The sequence below is a fragment of the Lissotriton helveticus genome, chromosome 9 (assembly GCF_964261635.1).
Source record: "Lissotriton helveticus chromosome 9, aLisHel1.1, whole genome shotgun sequence".
NCBI classification, from domain to species: Eukaryota; Metazoa; Chordata; class Amphibia; order Caudata; family Salamandridae; genus Lissotriton; species Lissotriton helveticus.
The window spans coordinates 1,279,170,224-1,279,193,930 of NC_136070.1; the positions used below are offsets into that span (position 1 = coordinate 1,279,170,224).

The 23,707-nt window shown below is 52.7% G+C and overlaps 1 protein-coding gene across 1 annotated transcript in view; it reads right to left on the reverse strand.

Annotated features, from left to right (window-relative positions):
• Positions 1–23,292, reverse strand: part of LOC144780824 (ankyrin repeat and SOCS box protein 5-like) — a 75,093-nt gene extending 51,801 nt beyond the window's left edge. The window contains exon 1 of the mRNA XM_078659327.1: positions 23,185–23,292. The gene's annotated coding sequence lies outside the window, so the exon portion shown is untranslated. The remainder of the gene's footprint in view (positions 1–23,184) is intronic.
• Positions 23,293–23,707: the final 415 nt, after the last annotated feature.

Genomic DNA, 23,707 nt, shown 5'->3' on the forward strand with positions numbered 1-23,707 from the left:
AAGTCATATTTCCCTATAATAATCCACCACTAATCCTTTTTGGGTTCCGGAATAGCGTGCTACTCGCCGAAAAGCGATCAGACACCTCGTCAGGATGCTTCGCCTTGTAAGTGCTATATGAATACAATTACATCAATAACCTGTTCTATATTTGTAGCAAAAAGATATTAGAAACAGTTCAATACAAGTCAGTTGTTTAAAAAAAAGCTACAGTGGCTCAGAATTATCTAAGGAATGCAAAAAATAATAATGTTTTTTCTGCTAGTCACTGTAAGCTAGAAAGATCGAGCAAAAGAAAGAAAAACAATGTTGCCTCAAACAGCTGCTTCATCACCTGACTGAACTCGACTGTAATAACTTATTACAGTTGGGTTCTCACAACTTTTCTTTATAATCGACAACTGGGTAGGTCACAAGTCACCGATTATGAAGAAAGTGGAGACAGGCGTGTATACAGGAATTGGTGAATCCATGTATTATAAAGAACTATCAAACTAAGTCAAACGTCCATGTACTTGTGAAACAGAACAAGGTTAGGGCTGATGTAGGTTAGTTTCTTGCAGCCTCTGCATGCATGCACACTGGAGTGGAGCGCCGGCATGCGCTTTTGGAACCACTGTTTTGCTCTATAAATCTTTTAATTCATTCATTCATTCACTCGTGTCCTCCCCTTCCAAAGGTCACTGTTTACACACATCATGCCTGGATATGGGCTGTATTGGTCCACACCCTCCTCGACCACACTGAATGGTCAGTGTGCATGTGCTAAACTTGTGGAAATGTTGCAAAGTAACTACAACTCTGCATCCGAGAGAACCATCTTCTAAATGGAGGTGTGACGCAGCGGCCAGAGCGACTGACTCTGGAACGAGGGGCTCACGGTTCGATCCTTAGGGGTGATTAGTTTGCGCTTAACAAATTCCGGGTTTAAATGGATATGAATCAGGCCTCAGAGAAGGTCACAGAAATAAAGTCATGGGCCATGGCAGCTCTGCCTCCTTGTTCTCCTTGGCCTGACGGAGGAGTTTGGCAGTGCGGATCACAACATTCTATGCAACACACTTGAATCGAGACTAAAACAGTGCAAATCTCCCCCACATGCAAAGCTATCTGTGTGTAGCTACACTCAGTCATCAGAACTGGAGACCACTTAACCCCCCTCACTACCATCAACTTTCATAGTTCCTGAAGTCCTGTCCTGGTCTGCAAGCTGCTCAGTCTGAACCTTCGACCCTTAGGTGACCGGACGAAACACTGGGTGGGAGACTTATCAACACTTTCTACAAAGTGTGCACCAGAAAATTGACTCAACACCAGAACAAAAAGTTGTGTCCGAATTTATATTAGTAGAAATAGCGCCCCCCACCCCCGGAAAGCGCCCCTCGGATGCACAGCTAAATTCCGAAAGGAAGAAAGTAATCGAATGTTCATTGATGATTGGCTTCCAGTAATGCACAATTTCATTAACTTTGCTGATTTAATTAATTCAAGGATTGCTTCATTCAAGAATACCCAAATGTTCATAGTTAATAGAATTGCATTTGCAACATATTCCATGAATCAGATGAATCATGCAAATTTCAAATCATCCCAATGCATTTTGGGCTTCTTCAGCCCTTCATCAGGGGAGTCGATTGTAAAAGAAACAGCAGAAAAGGTGAGATGAACTGAGAAAAGGACTGTCATGGCGAGGGAATGTCCATCCCAAGGGGTAAGTATGGTGAGGATGAAAACGTGATGAAGATAGTTAGAAAGACTCCTGCCACAAGACGTGAATGTGTACAGCAAACACAAAGGAAAGTCTTGTATTGTGCACGACATCGCTTAGGCAACAGGAGTGTGACGTCAAAGTACACCAGCTGACTTACTGTCAGAAAGTTATATCGCACAGCGTACCATTAAAGTGAATCTCATGAGTGGAAGAAAGCGTAGACCAGGGAGTCCTTGGGAGTAAAACACGTGTGCCAAACATCCCTCAGGACTCCACAGTAGAAGCAATAGAGAAACTACTCATTCGAAAACAGGCCAGACAACAGACACCAGTGGACGCCATCCTAAACTCTGCCCATATGGTTCTGACAAGAAGCATCTTTGAATATGAGGGAGATTTGTTCCTACAGACCCAAGGCACTGCCATGGGCAGCACCTGCGCCCCCAGTTTGGCATGCCTCTACGTGCACAACTTTGAGAGTGAAAACATCTATAACGAGGAGAACCCTTTTGTGATCCACATGAGGCCAAGGAAGAGGTGATATAGATGATACCCTGGTGATCTGGAAGGAAGCAGAGAGGAAGCCATTGTCTTCACGAACTGGCTAAATAACGTTGATCCCTTCCTACGATTCACAGTAACTATGAGTAATCAGGAGATGCCTTTCCTGGACCTATGCATCTGCCCTGAAGAAGGAATCCTAAAAACAGAGATATAATACAAACAAACAGACAAGAACAGTCTCTTAAGATTTGAGAGTTACCATCCCCGCTCATTAAGGGAAGGTTTACCCAGAGGACAAATCCTTAGGCTAAGAAGCAACTGTATGGAAATTACAAAATACAAAGCAGATGCTAATATACTCAGTGCAACACTAAGAGAAAGAAATTATCCGGAAAGCATAATAACAAGGGCAAAAAAGAGAGCCATGAATAATAACCAGGGAGGCCTTATTTGAGAAACATAGAACAGAAAAACACATGAACCCAGACATATTTGCGTGACTTCATTCACCCCAATATCAAACGCTGTTAGACGGGGACCCTGAGGGTCGGCCGGATACCGAGGGAGAGATCCCCGAGGGGGACCGTCTCCGGCGATCGTACAGACAAGTACCCTCCCTCCCCACAAACAGGCACCACACCAAGTCGAGTTCAAGGCTTTATATAAGGTTCTTAAGGCAAGGATATCAGCGATACAGGATAACTTGGACCCGGGGGTCCTCTCACTTCTAGTCTCTGTAGGGAAAGGGGGTAGCGGGACAGTCTTGGTACCGGATCGGTACAGGTAGTGGTAAACGGCGAGCTCACAATCCTCGAGCTGGAGGGTCTGTAGATCGGGCCGCGGCAGCGCCAGCAGGCCAAGGTGATAGTCTCATAAAGCAGAGGGCCGCGGCAGCGCCAGCAGGCCAAGTCGATGGTTTCACGAGGCAGAGGGCCGCGGCAGCGCCAGCAGGCCAAGACGATGGTTTCACGAGGCAGAGGGCCGCGGCAGCGCCAGCAGGCCAAGACGATGGTTTCACGAGGCAGAGGGCCGCGGCAGCGCCAGCAGGCCAAGACGATGGTTTCACGAGGCAGAGGGCCGCGGCAGCGCCAGCAGGCCAAGACGATGGTTTCACGAGGCAGAGGGCCGCGGCAGCGCCAGCAGGCCAAGACGATGGTTTCACGAGGCAGAGGGCCGCGGCAGCGCCAGCAGGCCAAGTCACGGATGAGTTCTTCTCGGGTCTCTCGACTCCAGGATACAACTGGCTTCCTGGTCTGGCCCTGCCCCAGTTATAGGTCTGGTCCCCTTTGATGTCCGGACCCTCGCGCCTGGGGGGCCGGGAGGTCCGGGATGAGGGAGTCCAGACACCCAGCAGGGGGGTGGAGCCAGCGCCCAGGCGGCCGGGGGTGATCGACACCTGGCGGAGGAGAGCCGTTGACGATTCCTTCTCCCATTGACTCGCCAAGTGGTCACTCTGCCTCCTGGGGGGAGGTTGGTGCCTCGATGTCGGGGCCGGTCGGGCCCAGGGTGAGGGTCGAGTTGAGGCCACGCGGCCTCGTGCTGCAGTGCCCCAAGATGGCGGCTGGGCCGAGGCCGTGGTGTGGATGGTGACCCGGGCCAGCTGGGTCCGGAGCTGGTGTCTTGTGGTGGAGGAATTTGCAGTGTACTTCGGGTGGTCGTCGGGGACTCTGGCTGGGGATGCAGGGGGAGCCAGGGTCCAGGTCCCATTGCGGGGAGGGGGGGCAGCCCGACCATGCGGCCTGTCCAACATGCGTCCCCCCCAGCTGAAGGCGGGGAGAGTCAGCCATCTTCCTGGGGACTCTCCTCGCTGAGGCGGAAAAAGCGTGACAGGCCGTCGGCGTTGGCGTGGTCCTGGCCTGGACGATGTTCCACCGTGAAGTCCATCCCCTGCAGGGAGATGGACCAGCGCAACAGCTTCGGGTTTTCCCCCCGCATTTGCATCAGCCATTGCAGGGGTCGGTGGTCTGTTTGCACCCGGAAGTGGGTGCCGAAGAGGTATGGCCGGAGCTTCTTGAGTGCCCAGACTACGGCGAAGGCCTCTCTCTCAATGGTGCTCCAGCGCTGTTCTCGGGGCAAGAGGCGTCTGCTGATGAAGACCACCGGATGGTCGACCCCTTCGGCGTTGAGTTGGGAGAGGACGGCCCCCACACCATGATCGGAGGCGTCCGTCTGCACAATGAATTCCCGGCTGTAGTCGGGAGCCTGGAGCACGGGGGCCGTGCACATGGCGGTCTTTAGCTTTTCGAAGGCCGATTGGCAGGCCGGGGTCCAGTTGACGGTTTTGGGGCTCTTTTTGGAGGTGAGCTCCGTGAGGGGCCCCACGATGCTGCCATAGTCCTTCACGAACCGCCGGTAGTATCCGGTGAGCCCCAGGAAGGCTCGGACCTCCGTTTGGATCGTAGGGGGTTGCCAGGCCTGGATGGCAGCGATCTTGAGTTGGAGAGGGGCCACCAGCCCGCTTCCCACTTGGTGTCCCAGGTAGGTCACGGACCCTTGGCCAACTTGGCACTTGCTGGCCTTGATGGTGAGCCCGGCTTGCTGGAGGGCGTGTAGAACCTCCCGCAGGTGGCGGAGGTGGTCGGTCCACTGGTGGCTGTACACAGCAATGTCGTCCAGGTAGGCGGCGCTGAAGTCTTCCAGGCCCGCCAGTACCTGGTTTACCAGCCGTTGGAACGTTGCCGGGGCGTTTTTCATGCCGAAGGGCATGACTTTAAAGTGGTAGTGCCCGTCTGGGGTAGAGAAGGCGGATCGTTCTTGGGCCCTAGGGGTGAGGCCGATCTGCCAGTAACCCGCTGTTAGGTCGAAGATGCTCAGGTAGCGGGCGGCCCCCATCCGGTCAATTAGCTCGTCTGCCCGGGGGATGGGATGAGCGTCGGTCCGGGTAACTGCATTCAGCCCTCGATAGTCCACGCAGAACCGGAGCTCAGGGGCAACGCCCGGGGCAGCTGCCTTGGGAACCAGGACGACCGGGCTCGCCCAGGGACTGTCTGAGGGTTCGATCACTCCTAGGGTCAGGATCTTGGACACCTCGGTCTGGATGCAGGCTCGTACCCGGTCTGGTACGCGGTATGCTCGGTGTCGAATAGGAGGGCTGTCCCCGGTGTCCACATCGTGGAGGCACCAGGGGGTGACTCTGGGGGTGAGGGAGAACAGGGAGGCGAACTGCCTCAGGAGCGTTTGGCAGTCTTGGCGTTGCTCCGGGGACAGGGCCTCGGAGAGCTGGACCCCTTCCACTGAGCCATCCTGCTCGAGGGCCCTCAGTAAGTCCGGAAGGGGTTCGGAGTCTTCTTCTGTCCCAGTATCGGTAGCCATCAGGAGGCTGAGTTCGGATCGCACAAAATGGGGTTTGAGCCTGTTGGCATGGAGGACCCGTAGGGGGTTCCGGGCAGTCTCCATGTCGATTAAATAGGTGACGGGCCCCTTGCGTTCGATGACCTTGAAGGGCCCGGACCATCTGTCTTGGAGGGCACAGGGCTCAACCGGGGACATCACCCAGACCTGTTGTCCAGGTTCGAACTCAATGGAGGACGTGTGCTGATCGTACCACCTCTTCATGTCCTCCTGACTGGCCTCGAGGTTGGCTTTGGCGGTGTCTCGGAACCGCCGGGTCTGGTTGCGGAGAGCCAGGAGATACCGGTAGATGTCCGGGGGAGTTTTCTGGGGAGGCTGCTCCCAACCTTCCTTGACTAGGCTGAGGGGGCCCCGGACGGGGTGCCCGTACAGTAGTTCAAAGGGGCTGAAGCCGAGGGACTTCTGCGGGACCTCCCGATAGGCAAACAGGAGGCATGGAAGCAGTACGTCCCACTGGCGTCGAAGGGGTTCTTCTAGACCCATAATCATCCCCTTGAGGGTGCGGTTGAATCTCTCGACCAGTCCGTTTCCTTGCGGGTGATAGGGGGTCGTGAATTTGTAGGTGACCCCGCATTGCTGCCAGAGGGACTTCATATATCTGGAGATAAAGTTCGTGCCCCTGTCACTGACGACCTCCCGGGGGAACCCCACCCGGGAGAAGATCCCCATCAGGGCCCGGCCCACCACGGGGGCCGTCACAGTCCGAAGAGGGATGGCCTCGGGATAGCGGGTGGCGTGGTCTACAAGGACCAGGATGAACCGGTGTCCTTGGGCTGTTCGAGGGTCGAGGGGCCCCACAATGTCTATTCCCACTCGTTCAAACGGGGTGGTGACGACAGGAAAGGGTTGTAATGGTGCTTTGATTTTTCGGCCACTTTTTCCGCTGGCCTGGCAGGTGGGGCAGGCCTTGCAGTGGTTGGTGACATCCTTCCGCATGTGGGGCCAGAAAAAATGGGTCACCAGGCGGTCGTAGGTTTTATCCTGCCCCAGGTGTCCGGCAAGGGGGACATCGTGGGCTAAGTTCAGGAGGAAGTCTCGGAAGCGAAGGGGCACCACCAGCACCCGACTGGCCCCTAGTTCTGCAATTTTCTGCTCGCTGTAGAGCAGGTCTTGGTCCCAGTAGATCCAGTGGGCCCCCGAGGTATCCCCGGTGCTCTGGGCCAGGGCTTGCTGCCGGAGTCCTTCGAGAGAGGGACATGTTTTCTGTTCGGCCCGGAATTGTTCCTGCGTGGGGCCTCCCTCCTGCCGCCATTGTGCCAGGTCAGGGACGTCCCGAAGCTGGTCGGGTCCTTCTTCGGTTTGGGTCAAGGGAATGGCTTCTGGGGCGGCCTCCTCTGGGATGAGCGCGGGAGGAGGTTCTGGCCACTCGGGCTCTTCTGGGCTGGGGACCGCGCGGGCGGTCATGGACCGGGTCGTGACGCAGACCCATTCGGGGAGGCCAAGCATCCCCAGGTGCTCCCTCCGTTCGACAGCTGCCCAGGGAGAGCTTTCCAGGTCGTTTCCTAGGAGGCAGTCCACGGGGGCATCATCGCGGACAGTTACTTTTAACATCCCTGTTACTCCTCCCCACTCGAAGGGGACGCAGGCCATGTGGCATAGGCTTTCGGAGTTGTCGGCTGATCGAACAGGGCAAAGAATGTTCGGCAAGATTTGGTCTGGAGTGACGAGGTGGCGTCGGACCGCCGTTACACTGGCCCCGGTGTCGCGGAGGGCTTCCGCCCGGCGACCATTGATGTTAACCCATTGACCGTACTTCTGTGTGTTGGCGGGAAGGGGGGCCCGCGGAATCATGTCTCTCTCCCCTAAGCAGACCAGTGCCATGGCGGCGGGTGCCCATTCCGAGGGATCGGTCTCGTACTCCTCTTGGTCTTCCGGGATTATTTCTTTCCCTAGGGCCGCCGCTGCAACTTGGCGGGGAGTCGTGTTCGGATTCTTTGGGCAGTTGGGATCACTGGCGTAGTGGCCGGGTCGCTGGCACCTGTGGCACGTAATGTTGGCCCGGAAACCGGCCCGGACGGCAGGGCTTCCCCGGCCAACCGGGGTCGAGGGGTTTCTGGGGGGTGACGAGGGGCCGGGGTCTCTCCCCCGACCCTGACTTCCTCCTCCCCCTCGGGGGCGATACGATCTGGATACTTCGCTGGGTGCGCTCCGGCCAACTCGGGTGCTTTCCCACCGGTCGGCTTCGGCGGCGAGTTGTCGAGGGTCGGTTAGCTTGCTGTCCAGGAGGTGTTGCCGGAGCTCCACGAAGCAGTTGTTCGACAGGTGTTCCCATACGATAAGGTCAAAGAGTTGGTCGTAGGTGGTTACTTTGTTGCCCTTGATCCACCCCTCGAAGGCTCGGCTAAAAAAGTTCACGTACTCCACCCAAGTTGTACCCGGAATCCGTTTGCAGTCGCGGAACCGTTGGCGGTACATCTCAGGTGTGAGCCCGTATCGAGTGAGGAGGGCGGCCTTCATGTGGTCGTAGGAGGTCATTAGCTGGTCCGGGAGTTGCAGCAGGGCGTCCCGCCCTTCGTTGACAAACCTCCCCCATAATCCGGCTCCCCAATCGCTTCGGGGAATCCGGTGGGAGGTCATTGCCACCTCATAGGCTTTAAACCACTGCTGGATATCATCGTTCTTGTGGTATTCCCGGATGACATCTTTGGGGATGTGAACCTTGGGCTCGGTCGAGGCAGACGGGGTCGGTCGTTCGGGGAGCCCGAGGTCTTTATTCTGTTTCTGAATCTCCAGTGCTTTGAGATTGCGCTCATGTTCGTACTCTAGTCTCTTTTCCTCTAGCTCCCTCTGTCTTTGCTTGTCTTCCCGCTCTTCCCTGAGCCGTAAGTGTTCCAGGGTTATTTTTTGTTCTGCCAGCTTGAGTTCCCCATCCAAGCGAAGTCGGGCAAGTTCTAGTTCGTGGAGTCTGGTTTTTTCTCTTTCTCGGATCTCTTCCAGGGAGAGATCCGCTCTTTCTTTAGTTGGTGCGGGGCTCGTTTCGGTTGTTTGTGTTCGGGGTACGGCCGTACCCGTTTCTGCCCAAGCTTCTAGGGCTCGTTTGAAGTCTTCCTTTGTGCTAAGACCTGTGGTTGGAAGTCCAAGTTCTATGCAATATTGCTTCAGTTCCCGGTGGTTGTAGTCTTCCAATTTTTCCATCTGAAATTTTTCCGTTGTTCCGCTCTCTATTGACATGGTTGTTGTGTGTGGTGGGGCGAGTGACTTTCTGTACGATTATGCGTAGGTTCGGATCCCGTCGCTGGCCACCAATGTTAGACGGGGACCCTGAGGGTCGGCCGGATACCGAGGGAGAGATCCCCGAGGGGGACCGTCTCCGGCGATCGTACAGACAAGTACCCTCCCTCCCCACAAACAGGCACCACACCAAGTCGAGTTCAAGGCTTTATATAAGGTTCTTAAGGCAAGGATATCAGCGATACAGGATAACTTGGACCCGGGGGTCCTCTCACTTCTAGTCTCTGTAGGGAAAGGGGGTAGCGGGACAGTCTTGGTACCGGATCGGTACAGGTAGTGGTAAACGGCGAGCTCACAATCCTCGAGCTGGAGGGTCTGTAGATCGGGCCGCGGCAGCGCCAGCAGGCCAAGGTGATAGTCTCATAAAGCAGAGGGCCGCGGCAGCGCCAGCAGGCCAAGTCGATGGTTTCACGAGGCAGAGGGCCGCGGCAGCGCCAGCAGGCCAAGACGATGGTTTCACGAGGCAGAGGGCCGCGGCAGCGCCAGCAGGCCAAGACGATGGTTTCACGAGGCAGAGGGCCGCGGCAGCGCCAGCAGGCCAAGACGATGGTTTCACGAGGCAGAGGGCCGCGGCAGCGCCAGCAGGCCAAGACGATGGTTTCACGAGGCAGAGGGCCGCGGCAGCGCCAGCAGGCCAAGACGATGGTTTCACGAGGCAGAGGGCCGCGGCAGCGCCAGCAGGCCAAGTCACGGATGAGTTCTTCTCGGGTCTCTCGACTCCAGGATACAACTGGCTTCCTGGTCTGGCCCTGCCCCAGTTATAGGTCTGGTCCCCTTTGATGTCCGGACCCTCGCGCCTGGGGGGCCGGGAGGTCCGGGATGAGGGAGTCCAGACACCCAGCAGGGGGGTGGAGCCAGCGCCCAGGCGGCCGGGGGTGATCGACACCTGGCGGAGGAGAGCCGTTGACGATTCCTTCTCCCATTGACTCGCCAAGTGGTCACTCTGCCTCCTGGGGGGAGGTTGGTGCCTCGATGTCGGGGCCGGTCGGGCCCAGGGTGAGGGTCGAGTTGAGGCCACGCGGCCTCGTGCTGCAGTGCCCCAAGATGGCGGCTGGGCCGAGGCCGTGGTGTGGATGGTGACCCGGGCCAGCTGGGTCCGGAGCTGGTGTCTTGTGGTGGAGGAATTTGCAGTGTACTTCGGGTGGTCGTCGGGGACTCTGGCTGGGGATGCAGGGGGAGCCAGGGTCCAGGTCCCATTGCGGGGAGGGGGGGCAGCCCGACCATGCGGCCTGTCCAACAAACGCAGTGAAAAAACTAGTCAGAAAACACTGGAGCATCTTAAATACAGGGGGCCTCATTTATGAGAAATGACGCATCGCTGCGCGAAAGCAGCGATGCGTCACTTCTCAGTGCGCCCTCCTTTTGACATACCTGATGCGTCATATTTACTGTATGACGCATCATGTTACAAGGAGTTACAGATACGTCAGTATTTGTGACGTATCTGTAAGCGCAAAAGTGATGCATTGCTGGAGTGTGTCACAAAAGTGACGCAGCTCCAGCAATGCGTCCTTTCGGCCTGCGTCAGTCTTATGCCTTTGGCGAGGCAGGCGCAAGATTTTGACGCAACGGCGTCCTAGAAGTGACGCAGTGAAATCTCATAGATTTCACTGCGTCACTCCTACGAAGCTTTTTGCCGGGGAACGCCCTCCCTGCATACATTATACCTGACGCAGGTATAATGTAGCGCAGGGGTTTACAAAGTGACGCATCTGCTTAGATGCGTCACTTTGTAAATAGTGCGCAACAGGAGGCATGTTTTACGCCGCCGAGGCATCACAAAAAGTGACGCATGGGAAGCGCAAAACTGACGCAAGGCCTCATAAATGAGGCCCTGGGAATTTCAGAATGACATCCCCTATGTTCGCATACAAGTGAAGTCAGAATATACGGGATGTGGTTGTACACACACGCCCAGAAAACAAAGAAACCAGTGCAGTCCCAACAGAGACTGTGGAACCTCCCCTCCCCCCCTCACTGAGCATCAACCACGTGGGGTATGTACGTTTACCAAAAGATGTTCTTCGATAGAGTTGGGGATTAAAACACTTCACCAATTGTAATACCAGCAGTGTGGTTTATAGTCTAAAGTGTCCATGTGGATTGCTTTATAAAGGGATGACGTCACGAAGGATACGGATACCTATCATAGAAGCACAATCAGCTTCAAAAAACACAACACTAAAGTGACGAGACACTACATCAAACAACAGCATCCGGCAGACGAAAGGGAGAGGTTCATAATTGAGAAGCTGGAAGAGAAAAGAACAGACATAACCAAAGCATTGCTAAGATTTGGACAACCTTGGGTGTTCCGCCTACGTATGGACACAGTAGGGTTGAATGACGAGGTACCCTGGGGAGCGCTGAGCAGATAACCAGAGCCAAGCATAGAGAATATGACCATGCCAGAAATGACCCTATAGATAACATCATACACTATATTACAGAGGGGATGCAAACATAAACCCATCTCACCCCTCCTCCCTTCACCTGACTACTGTCCGATAGAGGGGACGGCTTAGAGCTATATACACAATACACTCAGGACTCATAACAATCTGTACACAGTGAAAGATGACATCACTGCCACATAGGTGATAGTGAATCCTTTTTTCACATCCTCATCCCCCCCAGAATAAGGCTTGGGCTGGAAGTAGCTGTCACCACACTGGTTAATGTATCCTGATAGAGTCCACTTAACAGGGTCGGATTGGGATCACAATTTGGCCCGGGCACTGTGGCCCACATTCGCGGGCGTGCCCTTTCATGAAACACACAAGGAATGTAAGTGGCAGGATATTGTTCTTGGGAAGGACAGAGGGCCAAGGTGACAATGTCCAACAAGCTGAGCACCTGAAAACAGCGATTTGTAAATTGCTCAGCCCTCCCCAACCCTTCACTGCCTCGGGGCAATGGCCTGACAGGAGAGGGGCTAAAGCAAAAACACAGCTTCTGGGCCATCCATGGGGGTGGGGGGAGGCTGAGGTGAAGATGGTGTGAGTTTCCCACATCACCTGGCCCCCATAGTGAGACCCATTCTTCCTCGCCCACTAGGCCCTGAATGAGAAGGGCTGTGGGCGAGGTGTTGATGCAAACACTGTTTCTGGGCCTTGTTGGCAGCAGGGAGGCAGAGGTGAAAATGGCTCCTAGGCCTGAGCAACACCTGGCCCCCTGGGAGGCCGATTCTGGCACAGAATCACCCCTCCCCAGCCCAGCCTCAGCGTGATTGCTTGGCGGGGGGTGAAGGAGAGGCCACAGCTGATCATCACTGAACGGCCGCACAGCGAAGCTGCTTCCCTCTCCCTGTCAGTGCTCTCTGTGGACTGGTAAAGGGGAAAAAAAACGTCCCACGGAGGGCACTGAGACACCGGCCCTTCGGCCCATGCCCGAGTGCCCGCAGTGCCACTCCGCTCCTGAGCCCACACTAAAGTCAACGCGCTCCTTCTGTGTGGATCGAGGGTCGGTGGTACAACATATCGCTTTTGACCTGGGGGTCCAACCTTCGCCAACGTCATCCTTCACGTTTGTAGAATGGGGACACAATAGTGAAAAGACAACCTACAAGGACCACAACTCCCAGCATCCTCCAGGCGTGTTTAGGACCATGAGTCTGGAAGGTGCACGTGCGCACAAACAACCAGTGCATCACACACAGAAGGAGCGCACGCACCCTCCCGTCCATCACACACAGAAGGAGCACACGCACCCTCCCGTCCATCACACACAGAAGGAGCACACGCACCCTCCCGTTCGAGCCGATAGGAGGCGCCACTCTCCCAAACTTTAGAGCAATAGCGAGACAGGACTCCATACAACACTCCACACAAATGCGGGAACAGTATCCCTCGGACACCATCTCCCCGGGTCTTCAAACTCGCCATCAAAACCCACATCAGGTGGCAAGAATCTGAAGGGGAACACGCCCACTCGCGGGCCTTTAAAAAAGAAAGGGGCATATTATCAAGAAACGGCGTTAAAATTATCGCCGTTTTAGCGGCAGGAAACTGCTGATAAAGCGGCGACAATGAGCTTGATGATATGCCCTTGAGAATTCCCATAGAAGCCCATGTTCTGGTGTTAACCTGGGCTTCTATAGGAATTTATTTTCTACGGCATATTTTCACGCCCATTATCACTGCTTTAGCGGCAGGAAACTGCCGCTAAAGCGGCGATAATTATGACACCCTACTTGATAATATGCCCCAAAGTTCTTCAACTGGGTGCCATCGTACCAGGCGGCTGCTTCGAAGGGGCAGGGCAGGATCAAAGTGGGCTCTCTACCTTGACGAAGTGAGTCAAATAATGTGTTGGCACACATGAGGATCTAAGAATTCCCATAGGTGGCAAAGGAATTAAGGTCTCAATACTAGAAGTGTCATGACTAATGTTTGCATATTTAATTTTTCTTTTATGAAAACCCTATGGTTGTATATCGCCCTATATAAACTAGATTGTGACAGCAGGAAAGGCCAACCCTGAACAGACCATGTGGCACTTAGCCCTATATGACTAGGTAAAAACACTTTCTGTTTCTCCACGAGTGTAGTGTGTCACATATGCATGCTGCGTCTTTTAAATGCGTTTATCCCACTTTCTCATATTTGATTATTGTCTAAACTGTGATAGGTTTTTTAACAATAAAAATCTTAAGGCTCTGAATATAGGAAGAAATAGACCTCATAATCTAATGCAGAGATTAATGCGCATAGGAGCTTTCCTGCTGCTATACATATATCTTAATAATGTCTTACTGCTGCCATCAATTGCCAGGTGAATCGTCAAAAAATCCCTTTGGAGAGGTGGATCCTCTCTGCTCTTTACATCCATGGGTACCCTGCACTGACTCTTTGTGGTGTGGGGACACATATCCCCTGATGAATGCCTTAGGCCATTGGGCTAGTTATAGGCAGAAACATGTTGGCATGATATCTTCTACTCAGTGACACAAATAGGGCATTAAACCGATATATGCCTCCTGAGTCTACCTTCCGGTAATTTTTAATAAGCCTAGGATACCACCCAAATAAAGGAAACTTTGTGGTTTATCCTAAGTCTTTTTAATGGGAAAAACAGATCTGAGCTTTATCCAAAAAAGATAAGTAATATCTAAGCACTCCCACAGGCCAGCCCCCTCCGAAGTCGAGTCTGCCCTGGTGGTACCATCTTACCAGGGTGGGACGAGGTAGCAAATGATGAAGCAAGTCACATTACGTGAGTGAGCCATCCTCGTCCAGTTCTTGGAATTGCCTCAATACAGAGAATCAATAAGGTAGCATGGGTAGACAGCAGAGATTGCTGCACACTGAGCCTGTATATTTTGTCCACAAGCCAACTAGGCATGGAGTGATATACCAGGGTGTCACGCCATCTTTGTGGTTTTATGTGCGTGTGCATTCCACCCTTGAATGGTCATGGTGTACAAGTATCATACCATGTGATTGCTGTGTGTGTACATTCCACACTCAAATGATGAGTGTGTACATATATCATGCCCGGTGATGGACTGTACATGTGCATGCCACCCTTGAATGGTTGGTATGTACACATATCATGCATGGTGATTGACTGTGACACTCTTGAATGGTGAGCGTCTACACATATGATGCCTGGCGATGGACTGTATGTGTGCATGCCACCCTGGAATGGTCAGTGTGTGCACATATGAATGGCGATGGACTGTGCGAGTGCATGTGACCCTTGAATGATCAGTGTGTACACATATGCATGGCGATGGACTGTGCAAGTGCATGTGACCTATGAATTGTCAGTGTGTACACATATGCATGGCGATGGACTGTGGCAGTGCATGCTATCCTTGAATGGTCAGTGTGTACACATATGCATGGCGTTGGACTTTGCGAGTGTACATCACCTTTGAATGGTCAGTGTGCACACATATGCATGGCGATGGACTGTGCGAGTGTATGTCACCTTTGAATGGTCAGTGTGTACACATATGCATGCTGATGGACTGTGCGAGTGCATATGACCTTTGAATGGCCAGTGTGTACACATATGCAAGGCGTTGGACTGTGCGAGTGTATGTCACCTTTGAATGGTCAGTGTGTACACATATGCATGCTGATGGACTGTGCGAGTGCATGTGACCTTTGAATGGTCAGTGTGTACACATATGCATGGCGTTGGACTGTGCGAGTGTACGTCACCTTTGAATGGTCAGTGTGTCCACATATGCATGGCGATGGACTGTGCGAGTGCATGCCACATTTGAATGGTCAGTGTGTACACATATGCATGGTGATGGACTGTGCGAGTGCATGCCACCCTTGAATGGTCAGTGTGTACACATATGCATGGTGATGGACTGTGCGAGTGCATGTCATCCTTGAATGGTCAGTATGTACACATATGCATGGCGATGGACTGTGCGAGTGCATGCCACCCTTGAATGGTCAGTGTACACACATATGCATGGCGATGGACTGTGCGAGAGCATGTGACCTTTGAATGGTCAGTATGTACACATATGCATGGTGATGGACTGTGCGAGTGCATGTCATCCTTGAATGGTCAGTATGTACACATATGCATGGCGATGGACTGTGCGAGAGCATGTGACCTTTGAATGGTCAGTGTGTACACATATGCATGGTGATGGACTGTGCGAGTGCATGTCATCCTTGAATGGTCAGTATGTACACATATGCATGGCGATGGACTGTGCGAGTGCATGTGACCTTTGAATGGTCAGTGTGTACACATATGCATGGTGATGGACTGTGCGAGTGCATGTCATCCTTGAATGGTCAGTATGTACACATATGCATGGTGATGGACTGTGCGAGTGCATGTCATCCTTGAATGGTCAGTATGTACACATATGCATGGTGATGGACTGTGCGAGTGCATGCCACCCTTGAATGGTCAGTATGTACACATATGCATGGGGATGGACTGTGCGAGTGCATGTCACCCTTGAATGGTCAGTATGTACACATATGCATGGGGATGGACTGTGCGAGTGCATGCCACCCTTGAATGGTCAGTGTACACACATATGCATGGCGATGGACTGTGCGAGAGCATGTGACCTTTGAATGGTCAGTATGTACACATATGCATGGTGATGGACTGTGCGAGTGCATGTCATCCTTGAATGGTCAGTATGTACACATATGCATGGCGATGGACTGTGCGAGTGCATGTGACCTTTGAATGGTCAGTGTGTACACCTATGCATGGTGATGGACTGTGCGAGTGCATGTCATCCTTGAATGGTCAGTATGTACACATATGCATGGCGATGGACTGTGCGAGTGCATGTGACCTTTGAATGGTCAGTGTGTACACATATGCATGGTGATGGACTGTGCGAGTGAATGTCATCCTTGAATGGTCAGTATGTACACATATGCATGGTGATGGACTGTGGGAGTGCATGCCACCCTTGAATGGTCAGTATGTACACATATGCATGGGGATGGACTGTGCGAGTGCATGTCACCCTTGAATGGTCAGTGTGTACACATATGCATGGCGATGGACTGTGCGAGTGCATGTGACCTTTGAATGGTCAGTGTCTACACATATGCATGGCGATGGACTGTGCGAGTGCATGTGACCTTTGAATGGTCAGTGTGTACACATATGCATGGTGACAGACTGTGCGAGTGATGCGACCTTTGAATGGTCAGTGTGTACACATATGCATGGCGATGGACTGTGCGAGTGCATGCGACCTTTGAATGGTCAGTGTGTACACATATGCATGGTGACGGACTGTGCGAGTGCATGCCACCCTTGAATGATCAGTGGGTACACATATGCATGGCGATGGACTGTGCGAGTGCATGTCACCCTTGAATGGTCAGTGTGTACACATATGCATGGCGATGGACTGTGCGAGTGCATGTGACCTTTGAATGGTCAGTGTGTACACATATGCATGGCGATGGACTGTGCGAGTGCATGCAACCTTTGAATGGTCAGTGTGTACACATATGCATGGCGATGGACTGTGCGAGAGCATGTGACCTTTGAATGGTCAGTGTGTACACATATGCATGGGGATGGACTGTGCGAGTGCATGTCACCCTTGAATGGTCAGTGTGTACACATATGCATGGCGATGGACTGTGCGAGTGCATGTCACCCTTGAATGGTCAGTGTGTACACATATGCATGGCAATGGACTGTGCGAGTGCATGCCACCCTTGAATGGTCAGTGTGTACACATATGCATGGCAATGGACTGTGCGAGTGCATGCCACCCATGAATGGTCAGTATGTACACATATGCATGGCGATGGACTGTGGGAGTGCATGCCACCCTTGAATGGTCAGTGTGTACACATAGGCATGGCGATGGACTGTGCGAGTGCATGTCACCCTTGAATGGTCAGTGTGTACACATATGCATGGCGATGGACTGTGCGAGTGCATGTGACCTTTGAATGGTCAGTGTGTACACATATGCACGGAGATGGACTGTGCGAGTGCATGTCACCCTTGAATGGTCAGTGTGTACACATAGGCATGGCGATGGACTGTGCGAGTGCATGTCACCCTTGAATGGTCAGTGTGTACACATATGCATGGCGATGGACTGTGCGAGTGCATGCCACCCTTGAATGGTCAGTGTGTACACATATGCATGGTGATGGACTGTGCAAGTGCATGTCACCCTTGAATGGTCAGTGTGTACACATATGCATGGCGATGGACTGTGCGAGTGCATGCCACCCTTGAATGGTCAGTGTGTACACATATGCATGGTGATGGACTGTGCGAGTGCATGCCACCCTTGAATGGTCAGTGTGTACACATATGCATGGCGATGGACTGTGTGAGTGCATGCCACCCTTGAATGGTCAGTGTGTACACATATGCATGGTGATGGACTGTGCGAGGGCATGCCACCCTTGAATGGTCAGTGTGTACACATATGCATGGCGATGGACTGTGCGAGTGCATGCCACCCTTGAATGGTCAGTGTGTACACATATGCATGGCAATGGACTGTGCGAGTGCATGCCACCCTTGAATGGTCAGTGTGTACACATATGCATGGTGATGGACTGTGCGAGTGCATGCCACCCTTGAATGGTCAGTGTGTACACATATGCATGGCGATGGACTGTGCGAGTGCATGTGACCTTTGAATGGTCAGTGTGTACACATATGCACGGAGATGGACTGTGCGAGTGCATGTCACCCTTGAATGGTCAGTGTGTACACATAGGCATGGCGATGGACTGTGCGAGTGCATGCCACCCTTGAATGGTCAGTGTGTACACATATGCATGGTGATGGACTGTGCGAGTGCATGCCACCCTTGAATGGTCAGTGTGTACACATATGCCTGGTGATGGACTGTGCGAGTGCATGCAACCTTTGAATGGTCAGTGTGTACACATATGCATGGCGATGGACTGTGCGAGAGCATGTGACCTTTGAATGGTCAGTGTGTACACATATGCACGGAGATGGACTGTGCGAGTGCATGTCACCCTTGAATGGTCAGTGTGTACACATAGGCATGGCGATGGACTGTGCGAGTGCATGCCACCCTTGAATGGTCAGTGTTTACACATATGCATGGCGATGGACTGTGCGAGTGCATGCCACCCTTGAATGGTCAGTGTGTACACATATGCATGGCGATGGACTGTGCGAGTGCATGTGACCTTTGAATGGTCAGTGTGTACACATATGCATGGCGATGGACTGTGCGAGTGCATGCCACCCTTGAATGGTCAGTGTGTACACATATGCATGGTGATGGACTGTGCGAGTGCATGTGACCTTTGAAAGGTCAGTGTGTACACATATGCATGGCGATGGACTGTGCGAGTGCATGCCACCCTTGAATGGTCAGTGTGTACACATATGCATGGTGATGGACTGTGCGAGTGCATGCCACCCTTGAATGGTCAGTGTGTACACATATGCATGGCGATGGACTGTGCGAGTGCATGTGACCTTTGAATGGTCAGTGTGTACACATATGCATGGCGATGGACTGTGCGAGTGCATGTCACCCTTGAATGGTCAGTGTGTACACATATGCATGGCGATGGACTGTGCGAGTGCATGTCACCCTTGAATGGTCAGTGTGTACACATATGCATGGCGATGGACTGTGCGAGTGCATGTGACCTTTGAATGGTCAGTGTCTACACATATGCATGGCGATGGACTGTGCGAGTGCATGTGACCTTTGAATGGTCAGTGTGTACACATATGCATGGCGATGGACTGTGCGAGTGCATGTGACCTTTGAATGGTCAGTGTGTACACATATGCATGGCGATGGACTGTGCGAGTGCATGTGACCTTTGAATGGTCAGTGTGTACACATATGCATGGCGATGGACTGTGCGAGTGCATGCCACCCTTGAATGGTCAGTGTGTACACATATGCATGGTGATGGACTGTGCGAGTGCATGCCACCCTTGAATGGTCAGTGTGTACACATATGCATGGCGATGGACTGTGCGAGTGCATGTGACCTTTGAATGGTCAGTGTGTACACATATGCATGGCGATGGACTGTGCGAGTGCATGTCACCCTTGAATGGTCAGTGTGTACACATATGCATGGCGATGGACTGTGCGAGTGCATGTGACCCTTGAATGGTCAGTGTCTACACATATGCATGGCGATGGACTGTGCGAGTGCATGTGACCTTTGAATGGTCAGTGTGTACACATATGCATGGCGATGGACTGTGCGAGTGCATGTGACCTTTGAATGGTCAGTGTGTACACATATGCATGGCGATGGACTGTGCGAGTGCATGTGACCTTTGAATGGTCAGTGTGTACACATATGCATGGCGATGGACTGTGCGAGTGCATGTGACCTTTGAATGGTCAGTGTGTACACATATGCATGGCGATGGACTGTGCGAGTGCATGTGACCTTTGAATGGTCAGTGTGTACACATATGCATGGCGATGGACTGTGCGAGTGCATGTGACCTTTGAATGGTCAGTGTGTACACATATGCATGGCGATGGACTGTGCGAGTGCATGCCACCCTTGAATGGTCAGTGTGTACACATATGCATGGTGATGGACTGTGCGAGTGCATGTGACCTTTGAAAGGTCAGTGTGTACACATATGCATGGCGATGGACTGTGCGAGTGCATGCCACCCTTGAATGGTCAGTGTGTACACATATGCATGGTGATGGACTGTGCGAGTGCATGCCACCCTTGAATGGTCAGTGTGTACACATATGCATGGCGATGGACTGTGCGAGTGCATGTGACCTTTGAATGGTCAGTGTGTACACATATGCATGGCGATGGACTGTGCGAGTGCATGTCACCCTTGAATGGTCAGTGTGTACACATATGCATGGCGATGGACTGTGCGAGTGCATGTCACCCTTGAATGGTCAGTGTGTACACATATGCATGGCGATGGACTGTGCGAGTGCATGTGACCTTTGAATGGTCAGTGTCTACACATATGCATGGCGATGGACTGTGCGAGTGCATGTGACCTTTGAATGGTCAGTGTGTACACATATGCATGGCGATGGACTGTGCGAGTGCATGTGACCTTTGAATGGTCAGTGTGTACACATATGCATGGCGATGGACTGTGCGAGTGCATGTCACCCTTGAATGGTCAGTGTGTACACATATGCATGGTGATGGACTGTGCGAGTGCATGTCACCCTTGAATGGTCAGTGTGTACACATATGCATGGCGATGGACTGTGCGAGTGCATGTCACCCTTGAATGGTCAGTGTGTACACATATGCATGGCGATGGACTGTGCGAGTGCATGTCACCCTTGAATGGTCAGTGTGTACACATATGCATGGTGATGGACTGTGTGAGTGCATGTCACCCTTGAATGGTCAGTGTGTACACATATGCATGGCGATGGACTGTGCGAGTGCATGTCACCCTTGAATGGTCAGTGTGTACACATATGCATGGTGATGGACTGTGCGAGTGCATGTGACCTTTGAATGGTCAGTGTGTACACATATGCATGGTGATGGACTGTGCGAGTGCATGTGACCTTTGAATGGTCAGTGTGTACACATATGCATGGTGATGGACTGTGCGAGTGCATGTGACCTTTGAATGGTCAGTGTGTACACATATGCATGGCGATGGACTGTGCGAGTGCATGCCACCCTTGAATGGTCAGTGTGTACACATATGCATGGTGATGGACTGTGCGAGTGCATGTCACCCTTGAATGGTCAGTGTGTACACATATGCATGGCGATGGACTGTGCGAGTGCATGTCACCCTTGAATGGTCAGTGTGTACACATATGCATGGTGATGGACTGTGCGAGTGCATGTGACCTTTGAATGGTCAGTGTGTACACATATGCATGGTGATGGACTGTGCGAGTGCATGTGACCTTTGAATGGTCAGTGTGTACACATATGCATGGTGATGGACTGTGCGAGTGCATGTGACCTTTGAATGGTCAGTGTGTACACATATGCATGGCGATGGACTGTGCGAGTGCATGTCACCCTTGAATGGTCAGTGTGTACACATATGCATGGTGATGGACTGTGCGAGTGCATGTCACCCTTGAATGGTCAGTGTGTACACATATGCATGGCGATGGACTGTGCGAGTGCATGTCACCCTTGAATGGTCAGTGTGTACACATATGCATGGTGATGGACTGTGCGAGTGCATGTGACCTTTGAATGGTCAGTGTGTACACATATGCATGGTGATGGACTGTGCGAGTGCATGTCACCCTTGAATGGTCAGTGTGTACACATATGCATGGCGATGGACTGTGCGAGTGCATGTCACCCTTGAATGGTCAGTGTGTACACATATGCATGGCGATGGACTGTGCGAGTGCATGTCACCCTTGAATGGTCAGTGTGTACACATATGCATGGTGATGGACTGTGCGAGTGCATGTCACCCTTGAATGGTCAGTGTGTACACATATGCATGGCGATGGACTGTGCGAGTGCATGTCACCCTTGAATGGTCAGTGTGTACACATATGCATGGTGATGGACTGTGCGAGTGCATGTGACCTTTGAATGGTCAGTGTGTACACATATGCATGGTGATGGACTGTGCGAGTGCATGTGACCTTTGAATGGTCAGTGTGTACACATATGCATGGTGATGGACTGTGCGAGTGCATGTGACCTTTGAATGGTCAGTGTGTACACATATGCATGGCGATGGACTGTGCGAGTGCATGCCACCCTTGAATGGTCAGTGTGTACACATATGCATGGTGATGGACTGTGCGAGTGCATGTCACCCTTGAATGGTCAGTGTGTACACATATGCATGGCGATGGACTGTGCGAGTGCATGTCACCCTTGAATGGTCAGTGTGTACACATATGCATGGTGATGGACTGTGCGAGTGCATGTGACCTTTGAATGGTCAGTGTGTACACATATGCATGGTGATGGACTGTGCGAGTGCATGTGACCTTTGAATGGTCAGTGTGTACACATATGCATGGTGATGGACTGTGCGAGTGCATGTGACCTTTGAATGGTCAGTGTGTACACATATGCATGGCGATGGACTGTGCGAGTGCATGCCACCCTTGAATGGTCAGTGTGTACACATATGCATGGCGATGGACTGTGCGAGTGCATGTGACCTTTGAATGGTCAGTGTGTACACATATGCATGGTGATGGACTGTGCGAGTGCATGTGACCTTTGAATGGTCAGTGTGTACACATATGCATGGTGATGGACTGTGCGAGTGCATGTGACCTTTGAATGGTCAGTGTGTACACATATGCATGGTGATGGACTGTGCGAGTGCATGTGACCTTTGAATGGTCAGTGTGTACACATATGCATGGCGATGGACTGTGCGAGTGCATGTGACCTTTGAATGGTCAGTGTGTACACATATGCATGGCGATGGACTGTGCGAGTGCATGTGACCTTTGAATGGTCAGTGTGTACACATATGCATGGTGATGGACTGTGCGAGTGCATGTGACCTTTGAATGGTCAGTGTGTACACATATGCATGGCGATGGACTGTGCGAGTGCATGTCACTCTTGAACAGCCAGTGTGTACACATGGTACACCTGGGGATTAACTGTGTGTCTGCCTGAGTCCTCCCTCCATGGCCTGGTTAAACTCTGCACATACCCAGGTGATGGACGGCTCGTGTGACGTGACCCATTAAACCCCTCTCCCTCCTTCATGCACTAGCCGGGGTGTACAGCATGCCTGGTGACGTTGTATAAGGTTACACCCTCCTCCAGTAAATGACAGTGGGTACACATAGGAGGGGATGGACATTACTTGTGGGTATACTGCCCCCACATCATGAAAGGCCAGACATAATGGGCCTCTTGGGGGTATCACTGCCGCCCTCCACCCCTCGTCTCACCACACTCACGCGGACGGATAGCCAGGCCTACCTCGTTGTCTCCAGAGCTGGCTCCTCTTTGCAGTGCAGGCCCCGCTCTGCAAGGAGTCTGGCTTCTCTCCCTTGAAATAGCACCTCTCTGCAGGCAGTGCTGGCCCCTCTATGCAGTGCTGGCTCCTCTGTGCAGTGCTGACCCCTCTATGCAGTGCTGGCTCCTCTGTGCAGTGCTGGCTCCTCTGTGCAGTGCTGACTCTTCTGTGCAGTGCTGGCCCCTCTATGCAGTGCAGGCTCCTATCTGCAGTGCTGGCCCCTCTGTGCAGTGCTGACTCCTCTGTGCAGTGCTGGCCACTCTATGCAGTGCTGGCTCCTCTGTGCAGTGCTGGCTCCTCTGTGCAGTGCTGACTCTTCTGTGCAGTGCTGGCCCCTCTATGCAGTGCAGGCTCCTATCTGCAGTGCTGGCCCCTCTGTGCAGTGCTGGCTCCTCTGTGCAGTGCTGGCCCCTCTATGCAGTGCTGGCTCCTCTGTGCAGTGCTAACTCCTCTGTGCAGTGCTGACTCCTCTGTGCAGTGCTGGCC